General features: G+C 39.9%; 1 protein-coding gene across 4 annotated transcripts in view; it reads right to left on the bottom strand.

Moving 5' to 3' along the window:
* arid1ab (AT rich interactive domain 1Ab (SWI-like)) overlaps positions 1–14,303 on the bottom strand; it is a 126,532-nt gene that overhangs the window by 108,303 nt on the left and 3,926 nt on the right. The window lies entirely within an intron of this gene.

Here is a 14,303-nt window from a genome sequence, read left to right as displayed (position 1 = left end):
AAATGTGGGTGCTCATAAGACTATAAGACATCGGAGCAGAAATTAGTGTCAGTGCTGAAGATATTTTCTTTATTTTGGCAACTTGACCCAACTCTAAACAGTACTTTTTGCAACAGGTTCCTCCACAACCAAAAGGCTTTTCACCACATCAATACATGCAATATCTGATGGAATGCATCTATCACAAGATGCAATTTTCCAAGTATAAAAATTCCCCATGCAGCTCCAAAGAGTGGTAATAAGAAATAAATGAGCTTAAAAGTTGGTCTAAGAGTTAGGTCTTAAGAATCTTAAAGAAAAATAAAAATAAAATGACTACAGGACTGAAGACAGAATTTCAGAAAACAGGGCGAAGTGGCTGATGCCTTCAATGATTGGGTGAAAGCAATGCATATGTTATGCATAAGGAGACTGAATGAACTATGATCAGCCATCTAAAACATTCAAATATCAATACTTCAATTCAAAATGCATTCAACTCAGACTAAAACAGACCATTTAGGTCATCAAATTTTGTTTTAATTCAAATTATCTATGCTGTTCACTTTTCCACATTTCTCTCCAAGGAACATTGTAAATTTTGAAATTAATTTGTGGATTTTACAATAATTTATTGAACTCTTCTATTCTGAAGGGTTGCCAGACCCCAAACGTTAACTCTGCTTTCTCTCCACTGAAGCCAGACCTCCTGAGTTTTTCCAGCAATTTATGGTTTTGTTTTGACTTCCAGCATCTGCAGTTCTTTCACTTCTTTTGCGCACAATTTATTGTTTATCTTCAGACATGGAGGGTGTTAGCAATGACCAGGACTTGGGTACACAAGCAAGCTTAGGAACAGAGACTGGTGAAATAGACAGATACGTGATAGATTAAATTTAAAGTGGAGAAGTACAAAGCAATGTGTCTCAGAAGGAAGAATAAGAAAGCTTTATAAGCAAGCAGTACAATTTTAAAGAGTCAGAGACCAGATGATGCTTTCAGAGAAATATTTGACAGAAATAAATTGAGACTGCTATTAAAAGTATATGGCTTTATAAATAAAGATAGAATGTAAAAGCAAGTTGTGTAAAATCCTTAAAACCACTGGTAAGTTCTCAGCTGGAGGACGTATTCAATTCAAAGTACACGACTTTTGGATAGATGCAAAGGTCTTGGAGATGGTGCACAAATGTATTCAAATGGCACCCAAGTATGGAAGACTTCAGTTCAACAGGGTTACTGGACAAAACAGATGGGACACGCTTATGGGAAAAAGACAGAAGATTGGCACGAGTTACGGAAATGGTGCAGGTGCGACAGGCTGAATGACCTCCATCTGCACCACACCAATTCTGCAAAAATTTGGTAGGTCTACTTACAGCAAAAATACAGAAGATGATTTAATCAATTTGTACAGTTGAGTTCATGACTACAGAGAAGGACACAGATGAAAATCAATTGGTAAAAGAGTCAGAAAGGTTAGGAGAATCCTTTCTACATTAAAATGATCTGCAACATACTCCCTAATAGGACCATGGAAACAGATTCAATAACCTTTCAAAAGGGAGCTTGATTTTTTAATAAATCTGCAGGACTATCAGTCAAAGAACTTCAAGGGTAATAACTGGATGGATCTTTCAAAAAGCTGGCACAACTCAAACCAGGTTCGAAACAAATGTTGCTTCTTTGCTTTTCTAAGTTTTGCACCCAAATACAAAACCCAAGATTTAATGGGCCTTATCATCTTAGCTATTTTTGCTTCCCACATTAATGCCCTGTGTAACTCCACAACCAACAATCTATACTTATCCATTCCATCTAAAACCTTGCCATTTAGGAGGAATATGCTTTTTCCCAATGACTTCCAAAAAAGTAGTATTACTTCACATTGCAGCACAGATGATAACACTGATGACCACACATCCTGTAATGGAAATTGTTTTTCCACAAGACGCAAAAGCAGTTTGATACAGAAAAAGGTGCAATGTTGGTGGTAACAGCAAAGCCTCCATTTAAAAGTTGTATGTACATCAAGATATACAGATCTGGACAGACTGACAGAGACTAGTGGAGTCACAAGGTGGAGCCCTGTAACCAAGCTCACACATCATACTGCATGATGCAGTAACGTCCAATCAGCATTAAAATCAAGCTCACATCAACAGGAGGCTGTTCACTGCTTCCAATTCATTTTATTCATTGGCTTCACTTGGGTGGGCATAATCTATTACCCATTAATTGCCCTTCAGAGGTGGTAGTGAACTGCTTCAGTCCATGTGCTATAGATATACCCACAATGTTGTCAGAGAGGATGTTCCAGGATGAACAAAACACTTCCAAGTCTGGATGGAAAGTGACTTGAGGGGAGCTTCAATTGGTAGCATTCCTATGTATCTGCTACCCTGATCCTTCTAGATAGGTCTGGAAGGTACTAGGCGATATGGAGCATGGGTGAATTTCCACAGTGGATCTTGTAATGGTCCTCACTGCTGCTATGTATTGGTGAAAGGTGAGAAACGTTTGACAGAGTGCTGTCAACCAAGCCTTGTTCTGGATAGTGTCAAGCTTCGAGTGTTACTGGAGTTGTCAATCACATTTTTGACTTTTAACGGTGGACAGGCTTTGGGAGGTCAGGTAGCAAGTCACTTGCTGTAGAATTCCTATCCTCTAACCTGCTCTCAGCCACATATTCCTTTTTAAAATCAGTCTGTTTGGATAGTTCATAACACATTTCAGACAATTGGGACTTTAATCCAGACCTCTTAATATTTATAAAGCCAGTCCAGTTCAGTTTCTGGTCAATGGTAACCTGAGCGGCCCTGACAGAACCTACATTGAGCAATGAAAAGGTTATATCAAAGCATGTACACTGATAACACCATTGATGACTCTTTCCATCACTTTATTTAGCCAGGTTGGATTTGTCCTGTTTTTTTCTATGCAGAAGGTATCTAGACAATTTTCCATATTGTCAGGTAGATGCCAGTGCTACAGATGCACTGCGACAGTTTGGTTTGGGGCTTAGCAGATTCTCGAAAACACATCTTCAGCACTATTACTGAAATGTTGTCAGGACCCGTACCTTTTACAGTGTGCAGTAGCTTCAACTGTTTGGCATGTTTAATTGTCCACTACCAGTCACAACTAGATATGCTGGGACTACAGCATTTAGATCTGATCAGTTGGTTGAGAAGAATCACCCAGTCTATCAGTTGTACATATGTTGTTCAGCATGTACGTTGTCCTGTGTTGCAGCTTGACCAAGTTGAAGTCTCATCTTTATACAGTGATTCCCAGCTTTGCATTGTCCCATTTTTAATGGGAAAGAGAAGAGAGCAGCTCTATTTAAAGCAGAGCCCTGTGACAATTCCAAAAGTTAAGTCTAAATTTTATTTTATACAAAGTAAGCTAGAACAGAACAAACGCAAGCTTATTTAAAGAAATTAAATTCATCATTTAATTACTGGGCATGAACAAGCATCCTTGGCAACGATTTCACCTCCCAAAAGTAAAATGAAATTGCCATTTTTTTTCATTTTAAATCAAGCCACACCTGCAAAGCTGCAATCCCACTTTGGTTCTGATATAGACAGAAAATGTGATGTTTGTTTTAAACCCTTCAATTCGTTCCAGCCTATAACACAATCTCAAGTATACGTTTGACTACAGCCACCCAAACCAATCAAGTATGCAAAAATTGACATCTAAGGTTTACCAGATAAGTGACTAGACTTCCATGTAAATGCTGTAGCTACAAAAGTAGATAATTAGCTAAGAAATCTGCACCAAGTAACTCTCTCCCTTGCTCAAGTCTGTTAACCACCTACAAGGCACAACTCAGGAGTGAGACTGAATATTCTCCACTCACCTGGTCGAATGCAGCTCTAACTTGAGAAGGTTGACAGCATCCAGCCCATTTGACTGGCACACCACCCAACACCTTGAGCATTCACTTCCACCAATTCACAGCAATGTCATCTACCATTTACAAGGTGCACTGCAGCAGCTCACAAACGATCCTTCGAAAGCAGCTCCCAAACCCACAATCACCAAGAGGAAGGCTACATGAAGCTCCTTTCCAAGCCATTCACCATCCAGACTTAAAACTGTAATGCTGTTCCTGAGTCAAATGCCTGGAACTCCCTAACTGCACTCTGAATATACCTACAGCCAACAGACTGCAGCGATTCAAGGTGGTGGTGCACCTCCAACTTCAAGGGCTATTTGGAATGAGCAATAAATGCAGGCAAAGCTTGCAATACACACATCCCATAAATTAATCATAGAGATACACGTGCACAGATCAGCTCTGCAATGTTAAACAATTCAGGATACAAGGAATGCTAAAAATTATTAGGGCAATTTAACTCTAATATTATTACATTATTGCAGGGGAGGTCTACACGAGCTTAGTCAGGAGAGCAAGAAGGCTTATGTCTGCTGGCAAAATAGGTCCTGCATAAAATGAGTTTGCAGTTTCACCCATAGTGGACATGTTGGAAAAATGCTTGCATTCTGACAATTTCACTCAACAATCAAAAAGGAATAGTGCTGCACAATGCAACAGGGTTGAGGCACATTGTTCAGGCACAATTGAGGGCGTTCTGATGTGCTTCTTAGACAACACATTTGTAACATGGGGCTCAAAATGGAAAACGCTTAATTGCCCAAATGCCACACTCTGGTAAGAGCTCACAGTCAATAACAACTAGTTTCCATAATCAGTCCAGTGACTTGTCAAAAATAGTGTCTCTACACATTTTACTTCAGGGGAGAGAATTGGAAGAACAAGGAAAGGCAACATTAACTAAAGGTTACAATTCTAAAGGGAGTGCAGGAACAAGGTATACGTGCAGAAATTATTGAAGGTGGAGGAGCACTTTGTTTTTTAAAACACTTTTCATAGGATTCTGGGCTTTAGAAATTGAGGCACAGAATACGAAAGCGAAAAGTTATGTTGTAAAACAATGGCTCAGCCTCAACTGGAGTACCATCAGTTTCTAGGCAATGCACTTTAGGAATAATGTGAACACTTACACCTTCAAGAATGATTCAAGGAATGAGGAACTTCAGTTATATGGACAGACTAGAAAATTTTGAAGGGTTCTTTTTAAAGGGAAGGTGGAGAAGTGGCTTGATGGATCATCTAATACATGAAAGTAAATTGAGAGAAGCTGCTCCCATTGGTGGCTTGAGAACTTAGGGACACAGATTTAAGGTGAATTGCAATATAAGAAAAAAACTTATTTAAAGCAGCAAGGGGCTGAGAAGCAAGGGAAAGTGAATCTTAATTACGCTTTCAAAAAAGTAATTGGATAAGCCCTTGATGAATCTGTAGGGCTGAGAAAAGCATAGGAAATAGGACTGGCTAAACTATCCTTGCAGGTAGTTAGCACAAACTCGAAGGATGAAATACCCTCTTCCTCTGCTGGAACTATTCTATGATTAGCACAATAATACCCAACACCTTATTGCATTCAAGGAAAACAGCAATGGAGTTTATCTAATTTTCTGTGAATTTATATGTACTGGAAGTGTAAGCTAGAACTAGATTTGGTCCAAGACTTTACACAACATGTAGAGCCTAATGACATGCTGATTTCTCACAAGAGGCTTGCAACCAGCAGTGTGCCGCAAGGATCGGTGATGAATATAGGAGATATGGTTAGTAAGTTTGCAGATGACACCAAAATGGATATGGTGGACAGCGAGGAGGTTTACTTCAGAGTACAACAGGACCTTGGTCAGATGGGCCAAGGAGTGACAGATCGATTTTAATCAAGATGAATAAGGTGCTACATTTGGTAGGGCAAAGCAGGGCAGGACTGATACTCTCCAAGACCTTACCATTGATTGTGTCTTGAAGTGTAAGTTTATAGTTTCTTGAATGTGGAGTCGCACGTAGGCAGGGTAGTGAAGACATTTGGTATGCTTGCCTTTATTGGTCAGTGCATTGGAGTTGGGAGGTCAGTTGCGGCTGTCCAGGACATCGGTTAGGCCGTTTTTGGAATATTGCATTCAATTCTGGTCTCCCTTCTCGTAGAAGAATATTGTTAAACTTGAAAGGGTTCAGAAAAGATTCAAATGGACGTTGCCAGGACTGGAGTCTGAGCTATAGGGAGAGGCTGAATAGGCTAAGACTTCAGTCCCTGGAGCTGAGGCGAAGGATTTATAAAATCATGAGGGGCATAGATAGGGTGAATAGCCATGGTATTTTCCCCAGGGTAGGGGAAACTAAAAGGCATAGGTTTAAAGTGAGAGGGGAAACATTTAAAAAGGGTCTAAAGGGGCAACTTTGCATGCAGAGGGTGCCACACATATGGAACGAACTACTAGAGGTGGTGGAGGCAACGGGTATAATTACAACATTTAAGGAGGCATCTGGATGAACAGGAAAGGTTTAGAGGGATATGGACCAAGTGCTGTCAAATGGGATTACATTAATTTAGAACTGGTCAGCATGTACGAGTTGGACTGCAGGGTCGGTTTCCATGCCGTACATCTCCATGACACAAAACTGATTAAGTAACACGATCTCTCAAACACCAGTAAAACTTTCCAAATCCCTTAGTCTGTATTTATGCAGACCCACAACATGATGAAATGCCCAAGTTACTCTAAAGAAACATTATCCAACAAACACTTAACATCAACTCATGCTTAGGAGAGAAAGGGTCCGATTTTAAAATGGTGAGCACCTTTGCGTTGGGGGGGGGGGGGCGCTCATAAGGGAGCTGTTGACTCTGGGATGTAGAGGCACTGTCACCAATGGTGAAGTGATCACCGACAGACAAAAAGCCAGAATTTCAAGGCTGATCTGACCAAATAAGAGGGACCAAGAGCATGATGGGACTTACGAATTAGAAAAATAATTTCAAAACAACAGTATTGCCAGGTCAGAAGCCAATGCAAGTCAGGAAGAACAAGACAAACAGAATAGAATTACAATTCATCGTCATGTGTATTTTTATTTTTAAAAGTGACTTTTATAGTTGGCATTCTATAGCACCTACATTAGTGACAGATGTCAAAAACATGAAGGAAAAAAGTAAAGGTTTACCACAGTTCAATGAATAACTCCTGGGTTCGGGGTACACTGGAAAACCCATCCAAAACTGCCACATTGAGATGACACCTTCACGCCTTGCCGCTGGAATAACCAGAAGCCTCCTCCGAAGCAAGGACAAGACCTCCAGGCCAGGTTGCTGGAATACCAGAAGCCGCCAAAAGCCTCCACCCCAGAACAAGAACCCACTACAGGCCAAGATTGCTCCTCCTGGAGACTGCCCCACCAGGCCTAGACTGCCAGTCAGGGCCATTAAAAGCAATCTTGTTACTGGACCTGGGCCAGAAGACACCTTCTGGCGAAGTAATTAAAAAAAAGATAGTGCCATAATAAATGGAAACATTAAAAAAGCAGAGACAGGAGAAAAGTAGTATAGCGGATGGAGTAGATGATCTCTGGGCTCCTCGACTGAGGAGCCTGCTCTTGCGCTACTACTCCACCGGCCATTGTGTGAAAACAACTTTAAGAATCACTAACATTAACATGTGCTTCAAAAGACAGACTTCAGTTATGCTGTAACTGAAACTAAGGAAGAGACAAGGTAAAAACATGGACTGCAAATGCTGGAAACCAGAGTCTAGATTAGAGTGGTGCTAGAAAAGCACAGCATCCAAGCCTGGCCTGCTGTGCTTTTCCAGCACCACTCTTATCTAGAGTGAGGAAGAGACAGACAGGCTACTAAATAGATGGATGAATAGATGGCAAATTAGAATACGTGCAGAGCTTTGTATGAGCAATCTTGTAGAGGATGTAAAGTTGAAGGCTAACCAGGAGAGAACTGAAGTAGCCAAGTCTGAAGTTAAACAGAGATTTCAGAAGTTAATGACCTAAGAGAGAAGCAAAATAGGGCTACGACACATGCAAGGACTTTGCTATTTGACTTAGATTTCCACAAAACAGTGACTGTTTAGATTTTAACAATTACTTTAATCTGTAAACCTTGTCCAGCACTTGTATCTGTAGTCTGAGGATGAGTAAGAACTCTTAGCATTTGACATATGTGGTCACCATAGAATTATTTGCCCCCTTTAACTTCAGGTCAGCTATACTTTCAAAGTCAGTAAACTGAGGGGCAATTTAAGGTCTGGTAACTGGCACTTGCACAAGGAAGAGTTTCAAAATGCTCAAAGCATGCACTTTCAGAACAAACTGCAGAAGAACACAAAGCTGCTCAATGTCAAAACTGAAAACAAACTTTACTGTTTCAGACAGTGACTGGTGAGAAGAGCCTTGATGCAAGCTCAGGTGCTCAGACCCAGTATTCTTGCAGGACTAACAATTACACACTGACACAGAACGCAATTTGCTTTCAAACCAAGCATATGTAAATCTTATCCTTGAGCCATACAAGGGCTCACAACCCACAGACCAGTATCCATAGACATTTACAAGAAAGGGATATTTGATTCAACATCCGTGCTGTTTTGTTGACGATGTTATCTTTCAAACTAGATGTAGAAGCCACAAGGATATGCAACATCTTTTTGTGCTACTTTAAGAAATGGGGTTATCCCTTGCCAATATTTACCCTTCAAAGTCACAAAAACAGATCAATTAATTACATTGCAGTTTGTTGGAACTTTCTAAATGTAAATTGGCTGCTGCATTTCTTATAATGCAACAATGATTACTATTCGAACATACTCCATGAACTGTACATTAAATTGCTTCGAAATATTTAGATTTCAAAGATTTTAGGTTTTGTTTGGGCTACCTACATTACATCTCAACGAGGATATTGGGTATTGAGGAGAATGAGGTGGGGTAATGGAAGGGGTGATATTCTCTAGTACAAGATGCATAATCAGTTTGCTGCTGTAACAACCAATCGCTTAAACAAATGGATAGTAGCTAATGGCAAGGAAAATCCAGGAATCCAACCTAATTCTGTTCTTACCCAATATACATATGTATAGTTCATCTTATTAATTCAAATCAATATGATGTGAAACCAGATTAAATGCAATGATATGATCATTTTTAATTCAAGTGGAATAAAACGAGGAATGCAGAACTAGGCTGGACTAATCCTGGCTATGCTTTTCAATGAAAAGCAACTGCCAACTATCTTCCTCTGGGAAGTAAGCAAAGGTAGGGGCTAATAGCAGTAGCTAGTTACTCCTGCCAATGAGTAAGTATGGACATTGAGCAAGCCACCCCCATAACTGAATACCAACTTGTTTCCTACATTAAGTGCCACTTAGGAGAGGCATTCTCCACAACCTGAGCTCAGTGCCTTGGAGAAAGAAAATCTGGGGAATAACGAAATTCATTCCCTTTGATAAAGGAAACCAAAATGCCCATAAGGGACAGAACCACATGTTCATGTTCATTCTTTTACTTTCACCCTCGTTCAAACAGTCTCTCTGCAGATGTCACCCATGCCACTCACCTCAAGCATGCAGAATCATTTTCGCTGCATAATCCATATGACACAGAAAAACCAAATGCCTCCTTAAGAAATTCCCTGCACCGTGAATAGTACTAAAGACTTACGCTCCAGAACTTGCCAAATCCTAAGCCATACCGAAATAGTTACAACATTGGCATCTACTCAATAATATGGATAATTTCCCAGGTATGCCCAGTGATTTAAAACGCAGAGGGCTTTCACGGCACAGCGATAACATCCCTACCTCTGACCCAGAAGGCCCAGGTTTAAGTCCCACCTGCTCTGCAGATGTGTCATAACATTCCTGAACAGGTTGATGACATACCTCTTTACTTTCATCGGTAAAGTTGAAAACTGCACAAAATGCAGGACAAATTCAACCCAGCCAATTATTGATCCATCAGTCTACTCTTGATCATCAGCAAAGTGATGGAAGGTATCATTCAACAGTGCTACATCATAAGCAGCATTTAGTGAATTTGGGTTCCACCAGAGCCACAGAGCTCCTGTCCTCAAGACAACCTTGGCACAAAGGAGTTAAATTCCAGAGGAAAGGGGAGAGTGACTGCCCTTGACATCAAGGACGCAAGTATCTACTGTGACATCAAGCAGTACAGAGGAGCCTGGATTATCCAAATAAGATCTCAAGGTTCTATAAAAACATTACATCAAAGAGGTAAGTGTATTCGATTTACCTGTACTGAAGAACATGTGAAAACACTGGCAAAAACAAAGTAACACAAGCACTTCAAGCATCAGCGATTGGATTTTTTAAGGGTTAGTTATACAGCCCTTTGCAAAAGTAAGTGTTTTACAGTATTCATGTCACTTTACCAGGCCTTTCATGAAAAAATGGCTGCGAACGTAAACACATGCGCAAGGCGGTGCTTCTGTCTTTCTATCGTGACACCGAGTTCCCAGAAACTGACAGGTGTTCTTGTGATCGTAGAAGCTATTTGGAACCTTGTTTAATGCGGAGATTTCATATACAGTATTTATGTGATGGCAAGGGTTTAGTCCTTCTCAGTTTAACTTGTAATTTGCAGAATACAAAGATTAGTTTTTTTTTTAAAAACAGCAGACTTATTAAAATTATAGATTTAAGCAAATCCTCAGGTAGAGCAGAGCATTAGATCAGTATGGCTTCCCTTGTTTAAGGTAAAATTAATTATCCTAATAATCAATTATCTGAACGAAACAGTGCTAGCCCATCTCGTTCAGATAGTCAAGGTTGCTCTGTACTAGCAAAACTGGAATCAATGGGCATCGGAGTAAAATCCTCCTAAGGTTGGAGTCATACCTGACAAAAGCAAGACAACTATGGTTGTCAAGTCAGTCATCTTAGCTCTATGACATCGCTGGTGTACTTCAGGGTAGTATCCTTGACCCAACTTCGTTAGCCACTTCAATGACTTTCCCTCCAAAAAGGTCAGATGTGTCCGCTGATGACTCCACAAAGCCAAGTACCATTCGCTCTTCCTCGGGTATTGAAGCAGTCCATATCCAATCGCAGCAAGATTGCTCATTATCCAGATTTGAGTTGACATGTTGCAAGTTAAATTCACGTCATGAGAGCCAGGTTCTGACTACCTCAAACAAGAGTATAACTATCACCCCTTGACATTAAATGGCACTGCCATTGTTGAATCACCCATTATCAAAATCCTGGAACTAATATTGACCAGAGCGTGAACTAGACTAGTCAAATAATTACTGTGGCTGCAAGAGCCAAGTAGGGCCCAAATGTAAATTTCAGTTCACTCTACGGTGTGAATTTGGGATTGGAGTGCAAAATCTTAACAAGAAAAACAAAATCAATGTGCTCATTTTTTCCCCCCATCTTCATCTGGGACTGAAATGATATCAGAAGTGAAATATCACCATTTAAAATGTCAAATCTTTTATTCCCATGGGTTTTGTTATGCCCTTGACATGGAGGTCTATAAGCTGTAAACATTAATATTAACACTTCTATGACACTGCATAAAGTTTTATTGCCAACATTAAATGATCCTGACATACCACTGTCCACTAATCAGGCATCATCAGCAAGAGGAGCACTTTCTGAACATTTAATGTCAGTGAAAGCTGTAAGCACAATGGACCATCCAGGACTGTACTCCATGGGGCAGAGCTCACAGGCTGCACAGAATATGGAACTGCAATTAATACACACCAAATCCAGTTCACTTTGATATCCATCTTCCCCGATAGCTCAACATAACAAGTGAAGCACTGCAATAACAAACACCAACAGGAAAAGGTTAACTTAAGCAGGAACAGAAATTAAATTGAGATAAACAGGATAAATTGTGACCCATTGGCAGGAACTAAATTAATCAATCTATAAAATGATAAAGCCTAAGTACCCTTGCAAAGCATGGTCTGGCAAATACCACTGATTTAAACATTAGAGTAGGTAAGTTCCACACTACACAAGCTGTGCTCTCTCAAGATAGACCAGTTGCACAAATCTTTTTGACTTAACTGAAGGTCAAAATCCTGGCCCCAAGTTTTCAATGCAAAATTATCCTGCGTGAATTGAAACATTGCAAATCTAAAGCTTAAATTTGCCCAATTCATTCATTTTAAAATGCTCAGAGGTATTACAGACTTCAAAACAGCTCACTCACTTTGACAGGACACTTCCAAGCCTCTTGTCTGATATTGGCACACAATAGTTAAATGTATGAAGCTTTCCTAATTTCAACCCGAGCAAAGATAGGCTGGAAACACACAAGTTTAAGAAGCCTGGAAAGCAGTAAATAGCAAGATTCAAATCACAGGAACTTTTGGATGAAACCTCAGACTTAGTTCTTAAATGATAATGGCATGATGGCACAGTAATGAAATTCACTGCTTAATTCCTCCATCACTCAAAACTAAACACTGTAAATCTACTATGCCATGCTAAAAATTACCAAACTGCTGTAAAAAGACAACATGGTGACAAACTTGCTCAGCGAAAGGTAAATACCATCCATTCTCAATTTGGTCAACACCAAAGTAACCAAGTAAAGTACTCAGCAACACAGAAAAGATGACAGGTTACAGGTCATTCAGAACCCAGCATATGCCAGTGTCCATCTCATTCACAAGCAGTTCCTTACTACTACCTGCTCATCTTGTTCCACATCCATTAATTTCCTTTTCTTGAAGTCACATTCCAACAGAGTCTTCAAAGCTGACATGGTCTCTGCTGCAATCACCAACTACATGCACGTCACAGTCTTGCTATGCTCATGATAAAGAAATTGTTCGAGCAACATGTTCTTAACCTTTCCTATACAATATTCTGAATTCTTCAGCCACTAGGAACAGTATATCTATGTACTCCAACCTGGTCATAAAACTTTAAACACCTTCACTGTAACATCAAAACAAAACTACAGAACCATTCTGAAGAGTCACCAGAATCAAAAACGTAAATTCTTTCTTCCCACAGATGTTGCTAGATGTGCCGAGTTTCTCCAGCAATTTCTGTTTTTGAAAAACATCCTTTCTTCTGAAAAAGCACCATTTTTAAAAATCTTTCATCACATTTGTATTTCTTCACATCACCCTGGTGAATCATCCTCCATTTTCTTGCCTTTCCCTCATACTATCAATTGCCTTACTGACCAAAAACTATCTTAGCCCTGAATATACTTAACCCAGTCTCTACAGCCCACAGTTAAAGAATTCCACAAATACACTATCTTGTGGGAGAAATTCCTCATCATCTGTCCTAAATGGGTGACCCATTACTCCAAGATTATGCCCTCTGGTCTTAGATTCTCCCATATGAAGAAACCTTTTTGATCTAACCCGCTAAGTCCCCTAAGACTCTGTCAATAAAGTCACCCCTTTTTACTGTTCAGAAATCCAATGATTTCAAACTCAACCCCTCCTCAAAAGAATCCCTCCATAACAAGTGAACTACCTTCAGACTACCTCCAATGCCAAGATATATTTTCTTAGATAAAGGGGCCCAAAACTGTTCACAACGTTCCAGTCATGGTCCGACTAGCCTTGTATAGCATTAGAAAGACTTGACTTTTTTCCAATATCATTCCCTTTGAAATAAAGGCCAACAATCCATTTGCTTTCCCAATAAGCATCTCTACATTCATAATCCATACCTGTTGCCATAAAACCGTGTCATTGGTTTATTTAGTGAGCTTACTGCCTTATGAACAAAAACACACAAATTCATCTGTACTTCCACAAAAGCCAGCTTTCCTTGTGCAGGCTACCTTCTAACAAAATGTTCAGTGATATTTCCCATACAGCCAGTAAGGTCTGCAAATTTGAATGAGATGCCCTCCAAACCCAGGTAACTGATTGGTGAACTCTGTGGAACACTGTTCCAAATTTTAATTTTTGAGAAGTTGTCCTTAACTCCAATTGTCTCATCACTAACCTCTTTTTGTACAGTTTTCTACAAACATTCCCCAGGCCCACCCTCAAGACGGACCCTGCCGTCTTGAGGGTGGGCCTGGGGAATAATAAAGCAATCCACGTTGATACTATTCTCAAGTATCCCATGCAAACAGGAACCCAGAAAATGCTAGGTTCCTTCCAAGTTCCATACTGATCAAACATGAGGGAAAATTCAATTCCAATCTGAAATATAATGATCCCAAACAATATTAGTTTTAAAATACCAATTTCCTATTGCAAAAATAATACATTTTTTGCACCTCAATAGAATTTCAAATTGCTGCTCATTCCCCAATGGAAATAGCCTTCCACTTTGAAACGCAGCTGACAAAAGGCACCCTCAGCTACCATACAGAGAACCAAAAAGCTTCACAACTTTCTGACAGTTCCCAGTAACCCAACCTATCAGTAATTCAAAGAAATTCAAGCATTGGTTCAGCTCCT

The sequence above is a fragment of the Chiloscyllium plagiosum genome, chromosome 27, assembly GCF_004010195.1.
Source record: "Chiloscyllium plagiosum isolate BGI_BamShark_2017 chromosome 27, ASM401019v2, whole genome shotgun sequence".
Lineage (NCBI taxonomy): Eukaryota > Metazoa > Chordata > Chondrichthyes > Orectolobiformes > Hemiscylliidae > Chiloscyllium > Chiloscyllium plagiosum.
Note: the sequence above shows the minus strand (reverse complement) of the source record. Positions and strands in the feature narration are given on the sequence as shown.